General features: G+C 43.7%; 1 long non-coding RNA gene across 3 annotated transcripts in view; it reads left to right on the top strand.

Moving 5' to 3' along the window:
• LOC308071978 overlaps nucleotides 1–26,608 on the top strand; it is a 378,690-nt gene that overhangs the window by 253,265 nt on the left and 98,817 nt on the right. For all 3 annotated transcript variants that reach the window (XR_013931445.1, XR_013931446.1, XR_013931447.1), the window contains one exon: nucleotides 16,641–16,701. This is a non-coding gene — a long non-coding RNA (uncharacterized lncRNA). The remainder of the gene's footprint in view (nucleotides 1–16,640; nucleotides 16,702–26,608) is intronic.

Raw genomic sequence — 26,608 nt, 5'->3', positions numbered from 1 at the left:
TGCTGGTGCCCACCCATGGGGCTGCCAAGGGGCTCTGAGGGCTGCACGGCATGGCGGGGGCAGAGGTCAGCTCTAACAGTGCCTGCGGTTTAGGTCCAGCGGTATGTTTTGCAGACAGGCTGAGAAGCTATGGTCACAGATGATCACGTCTGCAGGAATTTGAACGGCTGGGGACCCCTGACACACCGTAGTGCTTTCCCAAGAAAGGTGAATGTGTTCAGGTATGTGTTTGCAGCCTGTGATGTTGCAATGTGCCACCTGGCTCTACAGAAAAGTAGGGCAACGCAGAAGGTTGCGGATCTGTATGAGCCTTGCAGCCAGCTGTGCTGCTGTACCAGGTACCAGCTGAAGAGCGAAACAGTAGTGTCCACTCTGTATCGTTAGAGTGAAGAAGTAAGTGAGAACATCTGAAGGAACTCATTAGGAGGGTGCCTCACTGAAGTAATAACCGAGGATGTTTGACCAATCCAAATAATTTGTAGAGTTTTATCCAAACATTTTAGATCTTCAGACTGGGAACAGTATGCTCACCTAAGGTGGGAGTAACTCAGTAGGAGTTATTTACAGACATTCTGTAAATAAATACAGAAAATTACTCTAGATTTGTATCTTGCTTTTCGTAAGCATCTTCCCATTTTCTCTAACTGTAACAGTCACATTACAAGGAACCCCAGCTGTCCAGGACCCTTCTACAGCGCCCTTAAACATCTTTGTGAATCCTGAAGCAGAGCTGCTAAACTACGCAGAGCCGAATGCCAAAAATATTGCACTTTTGCGTATTTAATTAAGAAACTAGGAGAAGGTGCCAGTCCTTCAGGCTCTGCTGATGCCATTCCGTGTGCAGGAGGCACACATGTCCGGCTGCTGCTGTTTTCACCAGTCAGTTGATCCGAGCAAGACAGGTATGACCATCTTGTGGAGCAGCTTTCTGCAGGGACTTTGTTCCCAGCCATTTTGCTCAATCACCCGAGGGCCGACATCTGTACCTTCATCCTTCTCATCCTCCTGCAGACTGTAGGCTCATCAGGGCAGGTTGGTGACTTGTCAGCCGTCCTATTTGAAATGAGGCGGCAAATCTTCAGAAAGCCAGCAGTAACCCCTTCCCCATCATTTCTGACCGTTTCTGGCATGCCTGTGGCATTGAATGAGATACGATTGATCCGAGTGAGGGAAGGAAAAACATTGTCCTCTCCAGAGTGGTATTTTAGTGGCAATATGGAGGCAGGTCTAATCTTCTGTATAAATCAGTGTCGTTGTTAAGTAGATCCCTCTCACTGTGTTAATCTGTTAAATATCCTTTAGTCGAGCACAGAAACAATAGTACTTGGTGTCAGAGAAGATGAGAAAGTACCAAAAGTAGTACTAAGGGGTTTTTTTTGTTGTTGTTTTGCAGCATAAATCGTTTATCGCACAATTGGCGCTGAATTTTCTGTACATCTTAGAGACATTTCATTCACTCCTCTATCTGCAGAATTCCTTTAAAGTTTAACAACGCAGAACTAATTCTGATGACTCAGTAGCGCAAAAATTGTTATTTTAAATGCCGAAAAGGTATTTTCCCTGTGAATTTTCTAGCACTGAGGCAATGTTCTGAATGTTTTGACTGCTACTTTGTCTGACAATGTAAACAGACAGGAATAATTTAATGATTAACTCGTTATCCTTGATGCATGCCTTGATGTCTCATCTTGTTATTAACAGTTTGCCCATGTTTTGAAATATATATAATATGAAGCAGAGCTAATTTTGCTCTGGAATGCTCTTTAACACCATTCCACAACTTTTTCCACCCACTGGCTGAGCTTGGTCAGCGAAGATACTCTCTATTAACATCCCAGCAAGTCGCTCCAGCACTTTCAGCTGTATAAAATTAAACCCACTAATAAGAAATTGTTCATCAAAGAAATTGAATATGTGCATAAGTCCATCCTTATTCAGCCTACTATTTAAGCATATGCTTAACTTTAGTACGCGCTTGCAAATTTTGTTTAAAGCAGCCAGACTCTATTTTGCTGGTTGGGTCTTTGAAGTACTTCCTTGCACCATATCCTGTTTCTGTCATCTTTGTTACCTGTCTATCATTGACACTTCCACACACATTCCTCCTCGAAAAGCCTTTTGCAGAAGACTGCAGCCTAATATAAGATCTTGGAAAAAACACATCTGTCTTTGAGCACGAGTGCCTTCTTGTTTTCCATACACACTGGAATGTCAAAAAATAACAAAACACTTCTGCCATCAGGGAGAATTTTCAATGCATTTTCACCCAAACTTTCAGTGTGATAATATTATTACGTGGTGTTATTTTTTTTCACGTCACATATATGAGATGATGTGTGTGCTGCCTATGAAGCACTGAGCCCGTTTTAAATATTAATTCATCACATTAGCATCCAAACAGCTAAGTGGATAGGCAGCATTAACAGAGCCTACACTGTGAGTAACCCCAAAGAGCAGGAAAATCCTAAGAATCTCTTTTCCCAGTCCTTGGAAAAACATTTTAAAAATGCATGCTCTGCTAGTATTGTATGAATTGATGCACCTGAAAGCAATCAGTACGTGAAAAATGGAAACTCTGGCATTAAAACAAGCAGTAAAATAATAATAAAAGCCATAATAGGCAAAGCCCTAACATACATATCCATTTCCAGCAGATGGTGGCGTTAGCAATTTCTCTGTGTGCTGCATTATCCTCCAGCGCAGAACTGCCCTGGTCCTGACGTCAGCTCTTTCGCTTTACGTGAATTCAAACTGGTGAAACAAATAACAGTAGCACGGTTATTAGCACATTTCCTCCAGAAGCCACTAATAAAAAAATGCTTCCCCTGATATTTCCATTCTACAGGAACCAACTTCACAACTGTTACAGTAAGTCAGGCAAGTAAAATAAAAAAGAAATTACCTGGCTTGATTTAATTCCTATCTGGCAACTGCCAGGCAAAGGCCAGAAAGAAAATTAAAAAGGTAGAAAGATAAACACCACTGAATAGTTCAGGATGTGCAGCGTCTTCTCTCCAAATACATTGTGATTATCAGTTGTCAAAGCAGCACCTGCTCTTATTTTTGTGCTATTTCAGCTAAGTCCTTCTCTTACACTGTTAGGATTTCCCCTTTATTTTTGATTCCTTATAACTTGGATTCTTTGATTCCCTATAACTTGGATTCATAAAAATGAGTCTTTTTTGCATCTGCTAAATACCTTGACAGAGAAGACAAGGTGCTGTAAATCCTTCCCATGTGTAGACAGAAGCACTGCCCTTGAGGGTGGGATACGGGTCTGACAGAAGGAAACCAGTCTGCAGGATGCAGAATTCATTATTTTTATTTTCTCTTGTTTACATTGTGGAAAACTCGAAGTAAAAGCAAAAGCTACACAGGGAGTAAGCACCAGCCCCTCCATCCACAGATATCATTATCTGTAATTGAAATAAATGCATGACTATGAATATGCATATATTTATGTTTCCAAAGTTTGCTCGAACACCCTTGTTTGGAAAGCAGGATTCTCATATTCCAAAAGCCCTTTTCCGTGGCAGATATCAACATCTGCTGAAACGTGGAATCACTACAACTATCTTGATTTAAGATGAAACATGAAGTCTCGGCTACCTTTTGGCAAGAAACCATCAGAGACCTGGTATCTTTTAAAGGACTTTGAAGGCACTTTAGCTTTGTGGGAACTTTAAAGGAATGTAAACTGTGCAGGAACTGTGGAAAACCACATTCGGTGCATCTTCTTCAGACACGCACTGTCTTCTCCAGCGTCAGGCTTGCACCCATGGGTACACACAGTATCCCTGACAGCTCTCCTCACCCATCCTGCCTGGTGCAGAAGGTCCCCTGCTCTGCCTGGGAGAGGGAGCTGGGGCAACGGCTGGGTGCGAAGCCCCTCTCTGGGCACGAGGGGCTGGGCAGGGGAGCAGAGGTGCTAAATGTGACTCCATGCCAGATTAACTCCAACTGAACCGCTCCTCTCTCCGCAGGTGGGAAGACAGTCTGTCACAGACAAAGCCTGATGAAAATGCATCTGGGGTAGCTGAGTGTTTGTGTTGCATTAGCTTCTGGCACAGCCTCTACTGTATTTATTCTTCCACCCACCTACCTTCCACAGAATAGGGATGTATGCAGTCACCGATGTTATCACTGCCACGCTTTGATCCAGCTGGGATGTTAGGGCCTTCGGGAATTCCCCACGTTTGATAATTCCTGATAGTTACTTTTAAGAAAATACCAGCTGAAGGATGGGGAGGGATTCTTCAAATTCCAGAAAGTGAGTGAGTGGTGGAATTTATCAGGCATCCAAGCCAGATTTCCTTGGAAGGAACACATTTATTTTGAAGTGTCACATTTTCATTGTATTCAGCGAGCAATATCACTTAAGGCCAAAGAAACCCAGTCGAACAGGACATTACTAGCATTTTTAATAAGCACAGGAGCCGGCCCTGATAAAAAAAACATTATGAGACATATCTGAACTATGAATAGCTAAGGACCTGGTTTATCCCAAGTGGTAATTCATTACCCCTTTATGTTTAGCTTTCTAAATACCACCTCGAGAGAAACTTGACCCCAAAGAAATCTATTTCAGGAATGTGTGTGGCCCCCATCCCAGCAGACTGTGACTGTCTTACCACCTTTATTGTTTTTTTCTCACAACTCCCCTGCGAGGTAGGATCCAGCAATTACCCCTACTTTACAAAGAGCAAATTAAAAAACACTCATGTGTCTTGCTCCCATTAATATCTAAATTATGGCAGTAAAGCGTCTTTCCCAAGGCTGAGGAGGAAGTTGCGTGGCACAGCAGCTCATGAGACCAGGCACCCGGTGTGCTCTGCGCCTGCCCGAACCCAGGGGTAATTTTCTACTCACAGGGTGCGGCTTCCCACCTCGCAGTAGTAGCCAGGTTACAGGGCTGTCAGAAGGTGTGTGTGTTTGTTTGTTTTTCCATAGGTAGCATCAGGAGAAAATATCCATCATCTCCTGAGAGCAGAGGCATTCTTGAGTGAAAGTGTGGGCAGCTGCAATGTCACGCTGCGAATCTGGGGAGATGTTTGCTGTGGGTTGTGCTGAGGCTGTGTCCAGCTGGGCCCATGGCAGGTTTGAGCTTGCAAGATGTGGAGGATCTTGCTGTGGCTTTGTCTGGCTCTTTGGGAGAAAAAAACAGGGAAAAAAGTCAGCTTTACAGCTGCTTGTACCTGGTGTGTTGATTTTGTTGGATAGACACTTAAGCCCCAGATGAACTAATTCAGAAGATTTAAGACCCGAGAGGATCGTCAGGAAATCTGTTCTGACCCCGCAAGAAACTCAGGGCACTCTGCCTGTAATGCCGGGGTGAAGTCTCTGGTGGCACGGGCAGTTTGGGGTTTGTGTCTCCCCACCTGCCTTCGTGCTCCTGGCTGCTTTATGGATTTCCCTACATCCTGGAGTGTGGGAACTGGACACGAGGGTAGGAAGACTTGGTTTATTCTGATAAAGGCAACGTAGAAATAAGATAATCGGAAGAGTAGAAAGAGAAAAAAAAATTAAAAATACTGTGAATTTTAAAGGGCCTTTTTTCATGTCTTTCTTACCTTTGTTACCATAGGGTAACAGGTTCAGGAGCATTTAGTGCTGGTCTAAAGGCTTCCCTGAGAGTCAGTGCTTTTTTAAGGAGGGAAGTACATTCAAGGTATTGAAAATATTTATTCCTTCATACCTGGCAAACAAAATAGGGGTTAGAGACCCACCAGAGGGAATGGAGAGCAGGTGGTGGTAAAACAGGATGGAAGGATAGGTATGCACCAGTCATTTGGTGGTCATAGCCATACCAGCCGCCAATAACAGGAATATTTGCCTTTGCTACTTTGGTTATATTCACCATCAGCTCCTGCCTCACCTAGGAAATATGTCTGAGAAACTCCTTCTTCCCACCAGGGAGCAAACACCCATAGTCCTGTTCATTAGTGAAAAGAAAACAGAACCGTTTTACTTTGTGTACGTATATTCCCACGCAATTTAAGCATTACCTGTTTATAATTGCTTGAGAAATGTTTTACAAGCATCTGCATCAGGTGAAACATCTTTATTGTGGGAGACTTTTGTGAGGAAGCTTCATACATTGCTGATCACAGGCCCTGCTTTAAAGCCCACTGGAGTCCATGGGAGGGATGTGCCTTTCCCATGACTCCAACACCCTTTTAATCATGGCCACTATGTGAAAATGTCGTACGACACCCTGAAGTCTGCTCCTCCAAGGTGTGTTTTCTGTGTACACTGGGCCAGATGCTCCCAGTCCCCCATCATGTGTGGTGAATGTTCTGTGAGACACCCAAGAGCAGCCACATCCAGTGAGCAATGTGTGAGGTGGGCACAAGAGGTTGAACCTGTGTACTCGCTGCAGTCATGAAGTAGTCCCTTCCAAATGTGTGCAAGGCATTTGAAAGTCCTGGAGTTCTTCGGATGGGCCTTTAGACATAGGGCACATTGGATTTGCGCCTCTGCCCTTCTGCACAGAGCTGCAGCGGTGCTGTGGGTGGGTGGCCTCCTATCCTTTCCTCCTCCTCGGTGCTGCGTCTGAGGCAGGCCAGCCCCGGAGCCCGCAGGTCCGCGCACGTGGGAGTGAGTTGGCAGTACCAGCCACCCTGCCAGCAGCTGGTGGCTCAGGTGCCTGGGTTTTCTGGGCTTCATACCCTTGCTCAAGCCTCTCATCTGCTCCCAGCCATTGAGAGAGAGCAGATCAGCCTCTGGTATAGGTGGTGGGGGATTTTTTCACTGGCATAGTTCACTGTGGAGCCCTGGTCCTGCTACATCTGGAATAAAAGCGGGGTGGAGGAACAGCTCATCTCCAGGATCGTGGCCTGGGTGCAGCAGAGTGCATGAGCCATTGCATGATTTTCCACTGTCTTGGAAACGTGAGAAGCTTTGAGGATATTCCCTAAAAAGCTAAAGCACTATCCGAAGCTGGGTGTGCCACTCACCTGGTGTAAATCACCGAGGATTTGCTGGTAAGGATAGCGTCCATATCAAACACAGCAGCATATTTTTTGCAAACACTGCAAAACTCCTTTCCCCAACTGGAATTACTCATGCTAAGAAAATGTGTGATGTCCCCAGGACTGACTAATTCGGCATCCAGAGCTTCTAGCCCAGTATCTCTCCTGCCAGGACTTTTATATTATCAGTTCCATTCATTCCTACCAAAGGCTGATGGGGTGCGATAAAGCAGATGGCCAAAGTCCCAGACAAAGGCCAGGCAGAACAATTAATGACAAGCCGACAGCCCCACAAAGGGCATGGGCCCGGGATAATGCTGGCTCTGGAGGGCTGCTGACAATAACATAAAGCCGCTCCCCTCACAATGGGGAGATAAGATACAGTACTGTAATAGGAAAGCAATCATCGTAAAATGCCATCAATTATATATAAGCTGCAAACAGCGGGGGACTGATTAAATATGGCTCTGTTGATGCTTCAACATACCTTCACTGCGCTTTTTGCGTGGCTTCTCACGACAAGTCTGGTTGGGCACTGGAGCGGCTGAGGCTCCCTTACCCCAGTTCTTTCATCGGTTTTTGGCTCGTGAAATTACACTGAATAATATGCTTATTCAGGTTTTTATATCTGTGCACCTATTTTATTACCTTTTATAATGCATACAGGGTCGGATCAGCTTGCAGCAGAACAAAGCTAATTACACCTTTCATTACCTAAATATAGCATAATGACAGAGTGTCATTCAAGTGTGGCATTGAGCTGAGAAACTTCATGGCAGGCCAGGACAATGACAGAGGTTATTCAGCTCAACCTGAATTGCTGCTGGTGCAGTGAGAGTGGGGCAGGGTTAATAGTCAGGTCACTACATAAATTACAGTATCGAATTGAAATGGTGAACTGGTAACACTGCTCTCATCAGCCACTGTATCATCCAGAGTTAGTAACCTCCACAGCTAGCATTAACCTCTTGCGTTCCTCTTGTTATTTATATGTGTCTGTATAGACGTAAAGTGTCTGTCAATAATTGTAAGACCTGAGGATGGAACGACCTGTTGACGTGCTCTGTAAGAAGTGCAGTAGTGCCACATTGCGTGCCGGACCATTCAGAGTTTGGATGGTGTGTAAGGATCATGTCTTGTTGGTGAGACAGGATGGTTGGTAGCCATTTCTAGCATCAGCTCCCAGTTCATTATGGTATTCTTGAAACTTGAAAGGTTCATACTCCTGGCATTTACCATCGCAGCAAATTCTCAGTCATGAGCTAGTCAGTGGACAAAGGCTCGAGGGGCTGAGCACACAAGTGAAAGTGGCGGTGTCGTCACCATCCCCAGCCAGGTGTCCTTGCCCCCAACAGCCAGCTGGTAGCCACTGCCGCTGTAGTGAAACTCCAGATCAGCTGCTGCTGAAATCCCTACTGCTAGCTGAATTTCGCACCCAGAGACATGACAGAGTCTTCCTCTGACTTTGACTGGAAGCCACCTCCTTTACATCTCTGCTGTCCCTTAATGTCTCATGCAAACAGAGAAGGTGATTTGCTTTTATCTTACTTTTTTTTACATGTCTTTTAATAGGAGGCTTCCCTAGTTTTTAATAAAGTGATGGTGAGAGCAAAGGCCGGTAAAAAAAAGTGTTCATAAAAATTGTTATCAGAAAGTATTTAATTTCTGCCAAAGCAAGCAGATCACAGAAAGCTTCTGCTTTCCTTGGAGTGTTTCTGGTTTTCATCACAAGTAGAAAATGAGACATTTTAATTTGCAAATTTCTTCAGGAGTTGAAGAAAATTCATTCCAGTTTTCTTTGGTTCTTGCTGAGTATTCGTGCTGCAGTTAGTGTTTTTTTCTTCCTTATCTTTTTGGCTGAAGAAAAAATATTTCTATCGCAAGTCATCCTTCCCCTCCCTAGTTTCTCCCTGAAAGGTGAAAGGCATTGCTGGGCTGTAATTCCACTGTAGCAGTACTGCTTATATGAAAAATTGTTAGGGCCACAAACCTGTGATGGGAGGAGGCACATGAGATTGTCTTATGCCCTGGATGAATATCCCGCTGCCATGAACAGAGACGTGATATCCAGTACTTCTGGAGCTCAGGCTGATACTGGTTTCATTTCTGAGCACAGTAAAAATTTAGCGTATTCTCTTTTGATGGACTGATAGCTTTTAACAGATTTGTTAGTTTGTGGTTTTCTTTGCACCAGTTGTAACATTAGTGTTGAAGTCGTCAGTTCCCTGTTCCTGTATTTCTAATGTACAAACACTTCACTTTACTAGGAGTTTTGCAGTGGCGGGAGGGGATATTTGAGTCAAAGGAGAGTTTGACTTGCTCAAGTAGATGCTCTGCTTCCACCTTCTCCCTTTGCAGAAATGTTGGTGGGGTGCTTCAAGGGTCACAAATAGAAATTGAACTCTTTTGAAATGCCCTTCAAAAGAATTTCCTTCAGTAAGCTGGAAGATAAAGTTTTCAGTGGCCACAGGGCTAAGCAGTATGTGACAATTATTAATATTGAAGTTGTGACCACCTTTAGTGTGCATCAGAATAGTCCCATGACCACTGCTTACATTGAGATTTTGCTTCTCATGCAAGTTACATCTTCATAGTTCTCCTTGACAGTTGTTTGTTCTTCCTCCTGCCTGGATCCCTCCGTATTACTCAGATAGCCCCTTTGCTAAGGGCTGCATACAAAGCAGCACTGAGGTCAGTGCAAAGATCCTTGACTCCGAGGCAGTAGCACCAGCATCATGGCTGAAAGTAAATTAAATATATTTTGCAGAAAACTGAAATCCAAGCAAGGTTCAAGGGAGCTGAGTGCTTTGAACAAGGTGGCGGGGAAAGTTTCTAATGGAATAAAAACTGAACTCAGTTTTCCAGAGCTGTGGATTAGCACCCCAGCAGCTGCTCACATCTGCAGGAGGTGCCAGGGCCCTATCTCTGACCTGATCCAGCACAAAGCGTTGCACAAATCTGTCTGCTGTCAGCTAAGTGCACATCTGGGTAGAGCTCCTCCCTGTCCATAGCACTGCAGCCCCCACCCTCCCTGAGCTGTTTGTTAGGCCCTAGGGAGGATCCAGCTTTAGGAAGGTAGGGGGTTATCTCCTTTGTTGACTGCTCTCTAAAAACCAGTGTTGTTTCTCATTCATTCACTCTCTGCTTCCTGAGTGCAGCAAAGAAAACCTTTATACGCATACTTACTTACATGTGAACTTTGAAATAGCTTCAGAAATGTCCTTGAATTATTAATTATCAGGCTAGACGCTTGGGCATATTTTTTTTTTTCTGGTATATCAAATTAAGAGGGTCTTGCTCATCCCTCCTGCGCATCTGTGAAGCTCAGCGGGGTCAAGCCCTGTATCCCTGTGAGTAGAGCAGGCACCCTGCGGCCAGGCTCCCCAGCTGGGGGGCTGCTCTGCTTGGCTCGGCTCTCCTCCTCCTCCGGCAACGCAGGCAGCACGGGGAGTCCCGCCGGCTCTGGCCCTCGCGTGCTCCAGGGGCCGTTCATTCCCCTGTCTCCCTTTCAAACTGTTGACTGACTTTGCAGTCGCTCTTGTGAAAGTCTGGCTGGGTCAGGGGACGCTGGTGGGTTTGGCGGGCTTTCATACTCGGTCTCCGAGCTTTAAATCAGCAAGGGAATTCCCAGCGGTTCTGAAAGCACACATACACTTTTTTTCCCCCCTTCCTTTCCTCTTTTTTTCTTTCCTTGGTCTGCAAAAACGTCCTAGCCTCCTTTTTTCATTTCCCTTTCTGCTTTGGCCTTTATCTTTCCCCACTGTTGTAGTTGCATCCTCTGATGATAGCAGGAATGACCCCACGGGGTGACCCTGGAAGATTATTACATTAGCTGTAAATTTTGAACCCAGGCCAGCCAATACAGTAGGGATTGCGACTCCCATCCTTTAAGTGCAGGAGGATTAACGCTCGGGAACATAAGTACGTTAAACCACTCTACAGACACCAGCGACCATTCCTTTCTCTGCATATCTTTGTATTTCTGTCTTTAAGACCAGTTTGGGAATAGAGCTTTGCTATTTATGTTGAAGTGGTGAAGGGGAAGAAAAAGACAGCATTCATGACAGTCGGGGCAGAACTGCATTAAATAAAGCCTCCATCTTTCATTCTTAAGCTCAGCTCCAGGTCCTTGATGAAGACAGATTTTTCAATTAGATAGGCAATGTTTGTTCTAATATTTTATATATGAACCGCTCAGCTGACATCTTACCCAGATTTATGAAGGAAATAGAATACAAATGGAGTTTTAATATAAATTTATTATTCAAATTTATCACATATTTCCGCAAATAAAAATTATGGTTGCCTCAAAGATCACATTTAAAAAAAAACAGAAAGAAAGAAGTTGATAAAGTTTCTTTCCACCCAGTGAATAACAATATTGTAAGTTAAGAAAGATCTGTCATAATATAAATTACAACACACATGGAATACATTTCCCATTGAAGACAATATTTCTTTCTTATACAAATGTTGCGCTCCTTCATTGAACTGAAAGGAAGTTCAGGAAGGTTGGCAAAACAAAGTAACCCATTTTTAACACTATACAGAACAAAGTGTATTCTGCTGCCAATTACCCTTAACTGAAAATGACTGCAGCTTCTGGGAGACACAGCCAAGGGTCATGAGTGGTATAACTGGTCCCCAAAGAAAAAGAAATGTCAAGCGACATTCACACTTCAGCTATTTAAAGAAAAGGATGAAGAGAATTTAAGGGAATAAAAGGCCCTGCAATACCCATTTTTAGCCATGGGGAAATTACTGCAATTAATGCTAGACCATTTATAGCACATGTTTCCATACCTTTGCAGATGGCATACCCAATCTAGGAAGAGATTAATACTGCAGGATTTTTCATCTCCAGTCAGACTGAGAAGGAAATATAAGAAAACTTTTTTTTTTCCAAAATATGAAATGTTAAAATGAAAGATTTATATATTTTGGTTTCTATAAACCAAAAGGTTTTAGTCTTCCCTACTCAATTGTGGCATTGCCATGGTTTAGCTGCATTTCCAGCCTCCTATATTTCATCTAAGATTTTCCTGTTTTTCAGCCTTTTTTGACTGGAAAACAGTATGATATGTGAAAGGTGATCAAAACACATCAGAATACTTCCAATGTCTCTGCACTTCCCAGTGTGTGTGGGGGGGTGGGGGTGGGGGGTGGGGAGTTGGGGAGTGGGAAGAGCATGAAAGATCCTAGTAATAATGTCAAAAACATTTGTATGTTCAGTGTTTCAAAAACTGAAAGAAAACACAAAAACCAAAGAATGTATTCCGACAGTCAAAATGTTTAATTGGATTTCTGCTTTTCATTGAATTCTGTTCTAATACACACACACACATATTTATATATATATGAGTATTTACGAGTTGTTGCATCTGATGTATAGGTATTCCCATGAGAAACTTCAGCCAGCTCTACCCATATTGTGATGTTATTTGGTGCCGCAATAAGCCAAACACCAAGCAGACACGTACAAAGACAAAAGGTCATATATTAATGGCTGATTACTTGCATAAAAATCAATGGTAAAGACTGGTGGGATATCCAAAGCGTTAGGGTAGCTAGCCCTGTTTGATTTCAATAGGATATGGCATCTCTGCAGGAGAGAGAATTTGTCTCACCTAAATTTATCCACCTGCAGAGGCTGATCCTCTGAGCCACATGGAAACTAGTCACCCTGGTGCTCCTGCTGTGGAGAAATGGGCATCAATTCTAAAACGGGTCAAATGAACCAGCCCCGAAAAAAGACCTTCTCTTGCTGGCCATGAAGTCGAGTTGGAAGGTGAACCCAGGTGCAGAGGTCTGCGCTGGGTGAGGTGGCTCCCACCTGGTTTTACTATCTATAATTAGCTGTATCAGCAGGCACTTAATGAATTAACAGGCCCAAAGTTTCTGTCTCAAAGAGTACAGATTTTAGGTCGTTTTCTCTTTGTGGGTTTAGATGCGTGCCTTTCAGTACCACTATAGGGGGGAAACCCATCCAAAGCTCCTGAGCCACATGTCTGGGTATTCCCTCTTCAGTGCTGCTAAGCCTGAAGGCCACCTTTCCTGGCTGTGCAGGGGGAGATTTTCAGAAGGCATCTAGGATCCTTCATGGGACTGAGTCTTTGAGCTTTTTATGCCACTTCTTTTCAGGTTTTAACTCTCCTGCTTCAGTTGGAGGAAACACTCAAAGCTCTGTGACAATCTGAGTACTAACTCCTACTGAGAGAACTGAAAGCGTTGTTTGAGAAGATTTTGAAAACCATATTTACCTTCAATTTGTAATTGTAGTTGGTTGAACACCTTTAAAAACACCACCTGAAAATCTGGGCAGCACAGTGCTGGGCTGCGCTTAAATACCTGTAAACCCTGGGATGTGTGCTTAGCATAGAAGCACAACGCTATTCCTGGTGGAGTTCAGTGTTTTTAAATTAATTTCTACTGACTGCTACATTTTATCATGTATTTTTTTGTACAGGAACCACTCGTAATGTCAGTTGCACCCCTAAATCAGAGGACGCTATTGCTAAATCAATACACTGAGGTGTGATATGCAATGTGCGGCTGCAAAGCCAGACCTTCTGCCCTGAGATAACAACGCAGGAACAGCAGTGAGAGGATTAGAGAGAGATCTCTGAGCTGTTCGCTTTTACTCTGAGATGTGCTGTAAGGCATAGCAGCGAAATAGAGAAAGATTTAAAAAAAAAAAAAAAAAAAACCACCAGGAAGGTTGACATATATATTGCTGAGTCTTTTAGATGAGTCTTTTGGATGTCCAGTTGTTTTCGCTTATGCTGTTGCATGGCCTCGAGGGTTAAAGTCTTGGCTGAGAAATTGGAGGGCCTCTGTTCAGCTCAGATGGGGGATTCAGAGAGCTCCCAACGAACCAAGGAGGAGAATACCCTGGCAAGGAGGAGGGGAAGGGAAAGTGGGGGCTTCTTTTGCCTCTTGCACCTTCTACCCCCCTGATGCAGACGGAGCAGCAGTGCTTCACCAAGCACAGCTTCGCAGTGCCCAGGGATGAGGGAAAAGGGTTTTGTAACACTGTGCCCAGGGCACCCAGCCGGCAGGTAGGATTCCTGGCTTCTCATTCCAACTCCCAAGATTATTTTGCTTGGGTTTTGTTTTGTTTTGTTTTGTTTTATCCCAAGATTGTTTATTGTAAAATACATAAACAGCCCTGGGAGAGCTCCCCACATGCAGCTGAGAGCTCTGACCACGGGAGGGTTGTGCAAAAGGCAGGGCATTCCCACCCGTGTCTGCCTGCACTTGGGAAAAAACAAGCCATCAACACTGACCCTCCCGAGAGAGCTCCAGGTCTGAAGTGCATGGAGGCACCTCCCTGGCTGCTCTGACTCAGGCGCCTTCGGCACACCAGTGGGGTGGCAGTTCACACACGTCTCTGTGCTGAGCACTTTCTGTTGACTAATGCCACAAATTTGCTGAGGCTGGAAGGACCACTGGAGATCATCCTGGCTACCCCCTACTCTGAGCAGGGACAGTCAGAGCCCATTTCCCAGGGCTGTGTCCAGTCGGGGTTTGAATATCTGCATGGATGGAGACTGCACAACCTCTCTGGGCAACCTGCTCCAGTGTCTGGCCACCCTCCGTGTTCCTCCCATGCCACCTGTCCCTACTCGCACCTCTTGTATGCTCCCCTTTTATGTCTTCGTTTTGTCAGGAGCTCCATAGTCATCCAGGCAGGCTCCTGCTGTCTTTGCTTGCTTTTCAGATTGTTGGGACGGACCATTCTTGGTTCTGGAGAAGGCAGTCCCTGAAAATCAACGAACTTTCCTGGACCCCTCTTCTTTCTGGGGCCAGACCTGCTATCCTCTCCTCCCACTCACAAGAGCAGCCACTTGTGTACCCTCCAGCAGCAGATCTTGTCTTCAAGGGTTACCTTACCTTCAAGGGTTACCACGAAACCATCACTGCTGAAAGAACAAGGCAGTTACCTCTTTTGACTAACTTCAATCCCCAAAAAATCAGGGTCGATGCAGTGGTTTTTAATCTCAAGAAGGATCTAATTTACTCCCGAACCACGTGAACATTAGGAACATATCTATCTTTGGGCCAAGCAGCCTTGAGCTTGCTTCGCTGGGCTGGTGCCTCCACGCTTCAGTGGCAACTATTTGTCATTCAAACTAACTTAATGCTTGCATGTCTTATATTTGCCAGGCAAGACGGGTGGCTGAGGTTGGGCTGCAGGAGCTTCCCTGCGCCCGTCTCACTGCAGGGCAGGAGCTGTTTACTGCACTGGTTTGACTGCCAGCAAAGCCCTGGCTCTTGGAGAGCTGTATTTTACTAGTGCTGGATGAGTGGTCTTCAAAGCTGTGTGACATTATGTGTTTTGCCAGGCTGCTCATCTGCATGATTTCTTCAATGTCCATAAAATTCATTATCATTGTAGCTCTGGCTAATTAGGCCATAAATGTTCCAGCGTACTCAATAAATTACCCTGGTCTTAGAGGACTTATCTTGTTGGGGTAATAAGTAGGCCTACACACTTTTTTTTTTTCTATTATAATAGTCAGACTGTTATTTATATGACTGGGACTGAACTATGCCTGAACTGTGAAAGAAGCACTACAATATAAATAAAGAGTATTTTACTGTCCAAAGACTTCAAACCTAGTTCAGAGCTGCCTAAACCATCTAATTTTGCTTACTCTCTGCTCCAAACAAGCAGAGGGTAGGCAGACAAAGTTTATCCAGAAATACTAATATATAGTGATCTACCGTACAGATAGACAGTGTTAGAGGTTCTGAGGCTATTTGGTATTTTGACAGGTCGGTGGGTAGAGAACAGCACATTACAAGAGTTCTGGAGCTAAATAGGAACTGCTGAATTTTGTTCTGGAGCTATACCATGTATGTTTTAAATATATATATTTTGCTATGTCACCTGGGTTGATCTGTAACTAATTTGGGAGGAAAAGGAGTTTTGTTTCTAAAAATACAAAGGAAAAAAATCTTGAGTGTTTTTAAAGTGGTTTGTTCTAAAGTTGACACTTGTTAAGTGGTTAAAATACAAACTCTGGTCAAATACAGAACACAATGGCACTTTTTTCTTTGAAAATAGGCACTTCCAGGCAATTCTGTTAATGTTTTAGTACTTTAATGGGAGGTCATTTTAAAAGGTTTCCATGCTTGCATTTGTGTAAAAACAGCATTTTAAAGGGAGTTTCTCTGAGATATCCAAGGCGTGCTCCAAAGCCCTAATCCAGATGCGTGCCTAGGGAAGCCCACAGCGAGGGAGGCAAGTCTCCTGTGGTGCCCTGGCTCGTTTGCTGCTCTCATTAGAAACATCTGCACTTACTATGCAAAGAGCCACCCATGCACCCACCCACACACCACAGGTGCAGGGCACTCACCTCCACGCAAAATAGTGTTTAAGAAAAAGCAATAGCAACCAGCTATATTGTTGTGCCTTTAGGACAAATGTCTGGGGTTTAACCCAGCAGAACAAATGAACCTAACTAGGAGATTTGGTGTTTATTTAGCAGCTGATCTCAGAGTAGTTGAGAAATCATCAGCAAAAGCATGTGCATAGTTAACTTCTACAGGTGGCACAGTTTAAGGCAATTTATTAGCCCATGACCGGAGGGAACCCTGGGAGTTTGTGCCACTGATAAGACCACCTGCAGCAGTTGTAACCATTTCTTTTCTTTGCTTCTGTAGGGGGACTGAAGACCTGTCCTGTGCCTAAAACCAAAGTGTAGAGCAGCCACTGAAACTCAAGGTATTGTGCTGCAGCAGGGATAGCATGAGCTTTTGTGTGAGGTACAATGTTGTTGCCATGTTTAAGGCTCCGTAAAGGATAAAGCTGGGGTGACACAACCTTGGTATGTGCAATCCTGTAACATCTCAGTCTAAGTGGCAAATTAATAGTGTGAAGAGAACTAGTTTTTGGGGTTTTTCTTGGGTTGTTTTTTTTTTTTGGTCTGACTGTGTTGCTGTCTTCACCAAGAGTTTTAGCTCAGCAGCTGCAAGAAGCTCGGGGGGGGTCTAGGGTATGTGGAGTCCACGTTGGAGTGTGGCCCACCATGACTGTAGGCTTTCAAGTAATATTGTATAACCGAGAGGCTTGTGTAGATAAACAAAGCATTCAACAAAGTGTTCCTGGGATGTAGCAGAATTGCACACTACAGGTTTATTAAAATATTTGCGTAGTTCTGTGTCTTAAATATAGGAATATTGACACATGTTGCTTGTCTGAGGAATAGTCTCTACTCCGCATGCAAAAATAATGCAGAGAGATGGGTTTTGTAGTGGACGCAGGTCTGAGCCTTGAGTTATTTCCCTACCTAGCAAAAACTGTGATGAGACAATGTAATGGGAGTTGGGGGGGGGGGGGGGCGGGGGCTGGAGTTTGCTCTTGTTTCTATCAGCAGTTCCTGCTTTGGCCTCAGACAAGTTGTTCTCCACTCTGTGTTTTATTTCTCCGTTGCTAAGATGGCAACAGTGGTGCTTCCTTCCCTGCTTGTCTGCTTCTTTAGGTGGTGAGGTGGTAATGTTACTCGTTACCTAGTGTTTCCTTTGCAGCATCATGTTGAGCACTTGCACCTGTGCTCTAGGCACAAATAACTGCAGGTCTCCTTGCCACCTGCTGGGAATTACCACTGTCCCTTTAACTTCATTTTTAAAGGTTGAAAAAAATGTAGTCTGTGGGAATATTCATGTGGGGTTTTGTTTTGCTCTTAAAAAAATATATTTTAAAATAGCTCAACCATTGCTTTCTCAAGTGCTTCCTCTCTTTTCTCTCCCTCATCCTGAAAAATTCACCCCAGGCTAAACAAGAGTGGAAAACAGAAGACTGAAAGGGAATGTTTCACAAGGCGAGAGCAGGAGTATCATGGAAAGTTTTGTTGTGGTGTGTGTTTTTTTTAAATTGGAACTCCAAAGCATACATCTTTTGTTGTTGTGTGCATTGTTGTTTTGCAATTATGAGCACTATCTTTGCAACCAGGATGCCTTGCAGTTGCACAAAACTCGTGCCATGATATGTCCAGGCCAAAAGCTACAGGGGAAACTGCATTCAGCCATACTCAAAATGTTTCATGTGTCATTACCTCTTAGCTGGGTGCTTCTTTATCCTCGTGTTAGGAGAGGATTGATGTGTGTAGTTTGAGACTTGTGTTGATTTTTTTGTGAGTGTTCTGTTGGTTTGGTGCAAGAAGCTAAGGAAAAGATTCATAAACACGCAGAGCTCTGCTAACAGCACTGAGGAGAATCCACCTCTGGCTTGCTCAGGCAGGGGTGGAGGAAACTGATGTGTTTCATGCCATCACTTTTCCTGGGTCTAGAAGTGCTAAGGTGTTACTAGTGCAATTCAACAACCTTCCTTTTCTCAAATACTAACTATTTTTAGTTCAAAGAGCACAAGACTGTTCCTGAACAGTGAAATTCTTCTAGCACACTGGAACACGTTTTCTGGTCATACATATTAGCATTCCAGCATCTCTTGCCTTGCAAGATGAATTCTGCATGTTCTTGCCTGTGCGTGTGTGTGTTGGACTAAGGTGATTATACATTAAGCTGGTCTTAGGAGTTGTTGATTATAAACACGCAGAGCTTTTTTGACTTCAGGCCTCAACACTACAAAAGAAGTCAGGTTTGGAGAAAATCATTTGAGCAATGTAAATTCACCAAGGCAGATTTTACAGGTGGGGCTTTTAATTATTTGTAAACAAAAACAGGCGGTGTATCTCTGCTGAAGTATGCATCAAGTAGCAAGGATTCTTCTGTGGTTGTGCAGTTGGTGATATTTGAATAGCTATGACTTCTGGTAACTAAAAAGAATCTATTTTCTCAAAGCAAAGTCTGGATTCTTCAATGAGGCACCAGGTCATGGCTCATTCAAGGTTTGCTGTTGTTTTCTCCAAGAAGTTGTAGGTGTGACTTTTATCACACTTAAGAACAAGGAAGACTTACTGGGGATATGTTTAATGTTCTCCATTCCTGTGATGTGAACAATGAGACTTACGGTTCGCAATGTAGATGCAGGATTATGTCTATTCTCTGGCAATACTGTTCATGTTAGAGCTGCACTATACGTTAACCTTTTCACTTCAAATATTCGGGCACGATCAGAATGACATGAGTATTTATTCCATATATGACATGGTCAGCTTCTGAACTGGCTTGCCTGGGAGCAAATTACACTCTGCAAATTCCAGAAAAATTATACTCTGCAAATCCCAGAGAAATTACACTCTAGGTTTACTTTTCTCCTGCACTTTTGAAAAAAACCAAAATCTGTGTATTTTCCGTCTATGCTGCTCTCCGGTGGAGCTCTTAGCAACGTTTCCCAGAGAAAATTGTTACCTAAAATTGGTCATGAGTAGATGTTTTCCAACATGTCCTCAGCAGTGAATATGGCTATGACTTTACTTTCTATGAAGTTAAGAATTCTAGTTTTAAATGAATGGCAAAACAATGCATTAAAACTATAGGCTCTGATGGCGCACCCCCACCCTGAATTGCTGTCATTCACTTCAGCAGGAGATGGATAGAGCCCATGGTTTTTGTCAGAGGATTATGAACTGACTTGAGCATTTTCCCAGTCTTTGAATTCATGCAAAGACAGTACCATGAGATTGTTCTATAACTGTGGATAGATTAACTGCCTTGGTTTCACTTCCTTTTGTTATTTGCTTCAATATCTCTTTGTTCTGAGCATCTCGTCTATCTATTCTTTTCCAATGCCATTGCGTTGTCAAAAGAGAATTTTCACAGGGCAGTGAGTCACCAAGCCCTTGCAGTAATGAAGTATTTTTGTTTTCAAAAGCCTTCAGCAGTGTCCCCCTTGCCCCTCATCAAGCAGAGTAATCCAGTCCCTAATAAGATAGGAATTTCTCTAAATTATCTCTTTCCACTCCATTTTGGATGACGTGTTTATGGAGAGTCCTCCAACCTACTCACCTCCCTTGGGCTCACCGGTGTGTCGTGAGGTCACTGGGGAATGTATCGCCACTCTGGATGGGTCACCGATCCCTGACAAGTGGCTCCAAACAGACCTGGGAGGCTGGAACAAGATCTGGTACTGGGTTGCTGCCCTGACATCCAAAAATGTAACGGGTGAAATCCCAGACCCGCCTGAAGTCAATGGGAATTCTGCCACCAACCTCAGCAGAGCCAGGATTTCACCCAATATATTTCCCAGCCTCCCGCTGCATGAGTGCGTGAGGTCAGACTCATCGCAGTCGCACCGTGCCGCGGTCTGGAAGCCATTTACTGAGTCTGGTGGAATTGCTCCTTCTTCTCCGCAATGAAATTCAGCGGGAAACCTTGCCTGTGTTTTCATGGGTAGGAACCAGCTCTTGGCTGATCGGCGCGGCTCCCTCTGCACACACGGAGGGTGGATTTGGAGGCTGTGGAAGTGGTTACTTGCAGAACGCTCACCCCAGTGGGGGTTTCTTGCGGGTCTTATTTCTAACAACTTCTGGAGCTTGCTACATGTAGAGAATAAGGATTTGGCCTTTACAACAAACCTGAACTCCTGCAGGGTATGTGCATGTGTTACTGCCCTTTTTGGTTTTTTTTTCTCTATAGATAGCCTTGATCCAATTCTAGAATTTGGATGCAGCTGTAAGAGAAGGATCTGGCTTGGGAAGGGGTGTTGATCCTGCCTGCTCCGTGAGAAGCCGTTAGCTGACTCTTTCCTCGCCTCTTGGAGACATTCACAATGGGCCATTTGTAGGGTCATTGTCCAGGTCTCCCTGTTGATTTCTTTCGTAATATTGAAAATTCAGTTTAAAAAATTGTTACTTTGACCAAGAAACTAGACTCAAACTAAATGAACAAAAACAGGAAAGTTCACTCTGAATTTCTGGGACGAGAGCCAGTTTTCAGCCACATGTTGTAACTGTATTATTTATGTCCTTATTTATTGACTACATTGGCACCTAGAGCTCCCCATCTCTGCCTGAGGCCCTGTTGCAGTACATGAGAAGCATGATAGAAGTGAGTCTCTTACCGCAAAGACCCATCAAGACAGACACACACGCAAAATCCTACTTTAAATCCCATTTTAGATTGGGAACTGAGGGTTCTCTTTTGCAAGGTTGTACAGAGGCAATCCTGGGTGTCCTCCTGCATCCCGGGTAGGGGCTGTAGAGACAGTTACAGCTGCAGTAATTAGTACTCTTCCTCCTCTCTTCTCTGTTCATGAATAAATCTCTTTTCAGTTTTTCCCCTGTATCCTGCTCTTCCTTGTCAGAAGCAGAGGGTGACGTCCCATTCCATGTTTCCCTTGTTTCAGTGGTTGAGGGAAAATGTTAGTATTATATAAAAAGTTTCTGGCGTTGAAGCTAATTTGTTTCGGTCAGACTTCAAATACATTGAAGCAGGGAAGAAAAAAGGACGGACACCAGCTATTGTGGACTGCAGTTTGGAATCATGTTTCCCGTTGCTCAGGTACCTGTCACTTCTCTTCACCCCCAAGGCTTTCAATCTCTTTTAGCCCAAGTAAAGTGCTTTAGTAAGGCATGAACTTGGGTTTCCCCTAATAGCGAAACACAATACTAAATTGGGAAGCTTCTTGAAAGGCTTGTAAGGGAAGTGCACAAACATCTGGTTGACATTTAATCTAGAAATGTCAGGCCTCAGCTTTTCCAACACAGGCTGACAGTTCCTTGGGTTGAACACCAAAACATAGTTATTGAGAAAATATAGGGAAGAGGTAGATCAGAGACTAAATATTAAATTGGAAAAAGGTTGTAAAAAAAAAAAAGTGAATGTAAGCTTTATCTGTAAAACCCTTGTGTATTCTTGATTGTAATCAGCATACCATTAATGGGAGGCAGTTTGCTGTGAAGAAAACTGGGCTTAGCAAAAAGCCTAAGGTGGGGGATGACCTCCAGTAATCCTTTTATCATTTGAATAAGTCAAGCCCTACAGCAGCTGGCCAAACCAGACTCTAGGGTTGGTCCCCAGAAAGTCAGCAAATCCTATCTGCTAGGCATTGTGACATGCTCCTGTCCCATGAGGTGTTTGTGCCCTCAAGTACACGTGAGTTTTCAGTTTAGCAAAGGACTTACTGAGAGGTGCGGAGCCTGCGTTCCACTGGCTCCCAGGGTTGTCTAAACTCAGCCTGATGGTGTTTTCCATCTCCCTGAATCTCAGGGTCTGGTGCTTCCTCTAGTCTGGTTGTGTGCTTCTTGAGGCACATGGCCAATATGGGACACTTTGCTCAGCCTTTTTGGTGGGACTGAAGAGATTTAATTCCCGACTCCTGGAAAACCCCAGTCTTAAATGCATATTTAAATCCCAGTTAAATCAATGATAATTATGTGCCTAGAAAATGTACTGCCCAGTTGCTTTTGAGACCTGGCACAGATTGAGAACGTCAGGCTTCAGGTCTGGTTGAAAAGTTCAGCAAGAGTTTCTCAGTCTTAGAAAAGGACGCAGGTTCTTTTCTCAAAATAAAATAAAAGAAGCAACCCTTTCCTCGGAAAATACTGGTTTTAGCAGAGGTGAATTTATTTAAGGATGACAATTTCACTACATTATCTACTCTTCTGAGTGCATTCTTGTAGTTTTCACTTTCCTTACACCCCTCAGTGTCTTTAATTCCTTCCAATCTACTTCATCTTAAGGAAAAAGTGAGCAGATGTTCACATGTTATTCCATATGAGGTTCCACCATCTGCCTGTGACATAACCAGATTTGTATTACTTTACTGTCTGACCTCACGTTCTCTTGGCTTTTTTTGCTCCTGCTGCCACAGAGCAGAAATGCCTCTTGTGCTGCAGGCAGAGATACCTTGATGTGTCCTGATTTGATTTTTGATTCTTCACTACATAAGTCAAGTCAGTCCTCCTAATGTGCTGTATTTAGCAAGAACCAGAAACAGATCTTCTCTTCCACTGTCCCTTCACCTTCCATTAGAAAGCCTTTCTACTTAATAGTGTGTTCTGGTCCCAAGTGAACTAAATAATTGCACGTGCAATTTTATGCCCACATCAATGATGCGTGTTTCAAACAATAGTGAAGAACATAATGCTGTGTTACTTATGTGTAGCATGGTAAAAACAGTAGACAGGTTTATTTTTGGAAGTAAAGATACAGGACTTGATCTGTTTTTTATTGGAATTGGTGATCAGGTTCCCACTTAAGCAAAACCTCATGGCTTGCAGCACTTCATTTGCACCAGTGAATGCACTGCGTTAAAACAAAGGTCATTAGAAAATGTACCCAAGAGGCCAAGACCTGTTTAAATACACATTAAGGGATGTAATGTTTGAGGCAAGTGTAGTTAAACTGAGCAAATCAGATAGGAGACCATGTCACCATAGCTTTTAAAGGATGTTTGGAACTTTCTGAGTCTTTGTTTATTGTTGGCTGATCAATAAATGGGCTTGCATTTGCTCTAGCAGAAATGGTGGTGTGGAGAAAGGAATGGAGGGGGAATAAAAACAGTTCATTTCAGGAAATGGTTTCATGTAAGCTCAGCTTGTAAGAATCACAAATTGAAAAGTTCATATGACTGGAAGGCAAAATCTTCTGGCTGCATGCCAACTAGGGAAATGAACAGTGTTTGCTGGAGGAGCTTAACCCCATTTGGGGACGGGAGGAGTGGCTGTTGGGGAGATAAGCATGTACGCTCTGCCCCTCTGAGCATGTTTCTACCTTTCTGAACCCACGTTGTTGCCCCTCCTCCTCCTGAGGAGGCTGGATCTGTTGATGATCCCAAAGGGTACTGTTTTCAGCGTTGTTCGGAGTCACATAGAGGCTCCTCATAGAGGAGGCTGCTCGCTCCTTTTGTGCTCTAGCACAAAGCCATCAACATCTTTTTTTGGTGGCTTGAGCGTGACCCTTTCCAGGTGGTACAGAAAGCTGTGGGCTGTGCGGTGCAGGGAGCTGTGGACCCCGCAGTCAGCAGGTGCTGTTGTGACCCCATAGTGTTCCTGCGTGGCTGAGCAAGAGCTGGGGCAGTGTTTTGAGGTCTGCACAAAGATGGGCCTTTCCCTGATGGCAATCATCCCCTGTTGCTTGAGACATTCCACTCCTGCTTCAGCAAGGAGAAGGCTGAAAGGGGTGGAAGACAGAAGAGGGGCTGTTCCTCTTCTCAATACCAAAGGAGTTACAAAAGCTGTTAAAATCAAAACATTAACTTGGAAAGCTGCTTGATGTAATGGCCTGCAGCAAAAGAGGGAAAAGGAATTCTGAAAAATGTTCAGTTTTAGTTCATACCTTTCAATCGTGGTTGAACAAGAAAGAAAGAAACTGAAACTAACTTTCCAGGTAAAATTCAGTTTCTTTTTAAAATTTTCACTTTTGGGTTTTGTTTTCATTGAACTCCAGAATTATTTGGTTTAGTCAAACCATCAAAACTAAAAGGAATTAGAAGCTGATTACTGCACGTGGAAGAAAAAGTTTGGGTTTTGGGAGTTTTTTGTATCATCACTAACTCATCTCTTTTAGGGATTATTTTTTAATATTATATATATATATGTAAAAATAAAAGGAGACAAATGTCTCCTCCTAATTCCACACAAAATAATTGTCACTTTCCAACCAGTAATAGTCTAGCTGTTGGACTAGAAGCATTTTTTGTGTTTCTTCCCCTGAACTCTGTGTGTATGCTAATACAGGACTCGGTCTGACAAGTCCAACCTATAAATGTCATATAGACCCAGGTTTAAGTTCGTTTTCAGATTTTGGATGTATTTTGATGGGGAGCTGGGTCGAGCCCCAGTTCCAAGCAATATCTGCCATATGGAAGTATTTGCAGATGTGTGTTGGGGAATGCAGAGCTGAACCATGGCTCCAAATCGGTGAGTACTGCTGCCTGTTGAGCACATTTGGAAATCCAGGGGTTTACTTGAGTAAAGAGATCTATTTTCTGGATCAAAAGGATGCATAATTTCGCACCCAGCTCTGGTGGAAATCATGGAGAGCTGGCTTCGTACACACCCTTTGTGACACTGAAAATACCTTCCTGAATGACTGAATTCAAGTGTTTAATGTTAGGCATATGGGGGTTTTTATGGTCTTGGTCCAGATCACTCGTATAAAGAAACTGAAGGGTGGGTGTCTTGGGTCAGTGCCAAAAGGTAGAGCTAGACAAGAAAATGGCAAGATGTTGCAGGAAAATGGCAAGTCAGTGCTTGGTATAGCCACAGCAGGCAGGGGCTCAGGACATGTGCTTGTTCCATGCAAACCTGCTCCTCATGCCCTGTGTGTCTCTGTAGACTACCAATTACCACCGAATATGGGAAATGCAACTTTAACAGCAGGAAATCCCAGCCTTGCACCTGCATGCATCCAGCTTTGCTATATGCTAAGTGTAATACGTTACCAGGTACTTTATCTTTTTCATGCTATATACTGGTGATGTACAGGTACATCCAGGAAAAGTGCTTTGGCAGGGAGCAGGGGTGGTAAGGGTTTTGTTGATTTGTAAATCCTTTGAGATGCACAGGCTAGATTTAGAGATGTTTTTAGAAGTACCACCTACATATATTGCTGGACAGCCTAGATAGACTTGCTTTCTCAGTCCCTTTTTTGGACACTGCAGCTGAAGTTTGTGTGTATGTGCCATGCGTGGCTGAAAAGCTGCTGCTGTAGAGCAATGATACGTGATGGTAATCTGTGGGACACGGGGAAGGTGTCCTTTTGGAGTCTGCCACCTTGAGCATGCAGTGCTTCATAAAATTGTTTGCATACTTATTTTTATTTATTACATATACAATTCATTTCTTAATTGTACAGTAAGAATGTGCCCAAGCTTTTGTGATCCTGAAATAAGTGTGGAGCTGGAGAAGGACTACTGCTTATGTCATATTTGCCTCTCAAATAATTAGAGGTGGCTTGCAGCAGAGTTGGCAAAAAAGGTAGAAGAATGAAAAAGTAGATGTCCATGGCTAAGCTGTCTGAGCAAGGCTAGGACTAGATGTGACATTTAGGTCTGTTCCCTTAAATGCAGGGATAGTGTTATTGCGTGGAAGAGCCCCCACGTGTTTTCACACTTGCATGTAGAATTTCCACCCCTTTTGCAATGATTAGACTCATGCTGTTTGACGACATGCACATGTGCAAATTCACCATGTGCTGTGCAAAACCAATTGAGGGATGCTGTTTGTGTCTGGTGGAAAGTATTTAATCATTTTCCCAAAGATATCCCCCTGATATGAATGGTAACAGGATGTTTATAACAGAGATAAGGCTGGGATGAAATCCTATCCCTCTCTGGGAGCTAATAAAAGCAAAGATTTGGAATTAAGTATCACTTTCTCTGAGCTGCACACGAATGAGGAAATGGGGTCAGAAGGGCAAGCTGCAACATTGTAGGCACTTTATCTAAAACATAAACATTACTAGAGTGCATTCTGACCAAATTAACTCTCTCAGATCTGCCATGTTAGCATTCCTGTAGTACTTAAGCCTGCCAGCTTTACTGCTTCTCTGACTGAGGGTTGAACTCCAAGTTGGGGTTGACACTTGCAAACAGGGCTCTGAGTGGGGAGGGTCTGTTGAACCTTTCCACAATTAAATATCTTCCAAAGAAATGCCAATGTCTTTGCAAAAAAAAAAAAGGGGGGGGGGGGGAGGGGGGTGTATGAGAAATATGATCCGCTCTCCGCTTGATGCACAGACCCCTGAAAAGTAGTATTCTTGCACAAGCACTAAAACCAGGAGTATTT

This window comes from Falco punctatus (assembly GCF_963210335.1).
Source record: "Falco punctatus genome assembly, chromosome: 12".
Lineage (NCBI taxonomy): Eukaryota > Metazoa > Chordata > Aves > Falconiformes > Falconidae > Falco > Falco punctatus.
This window is presented reverse-complemented; position numbering and strand designations above follow the sequence as displayed.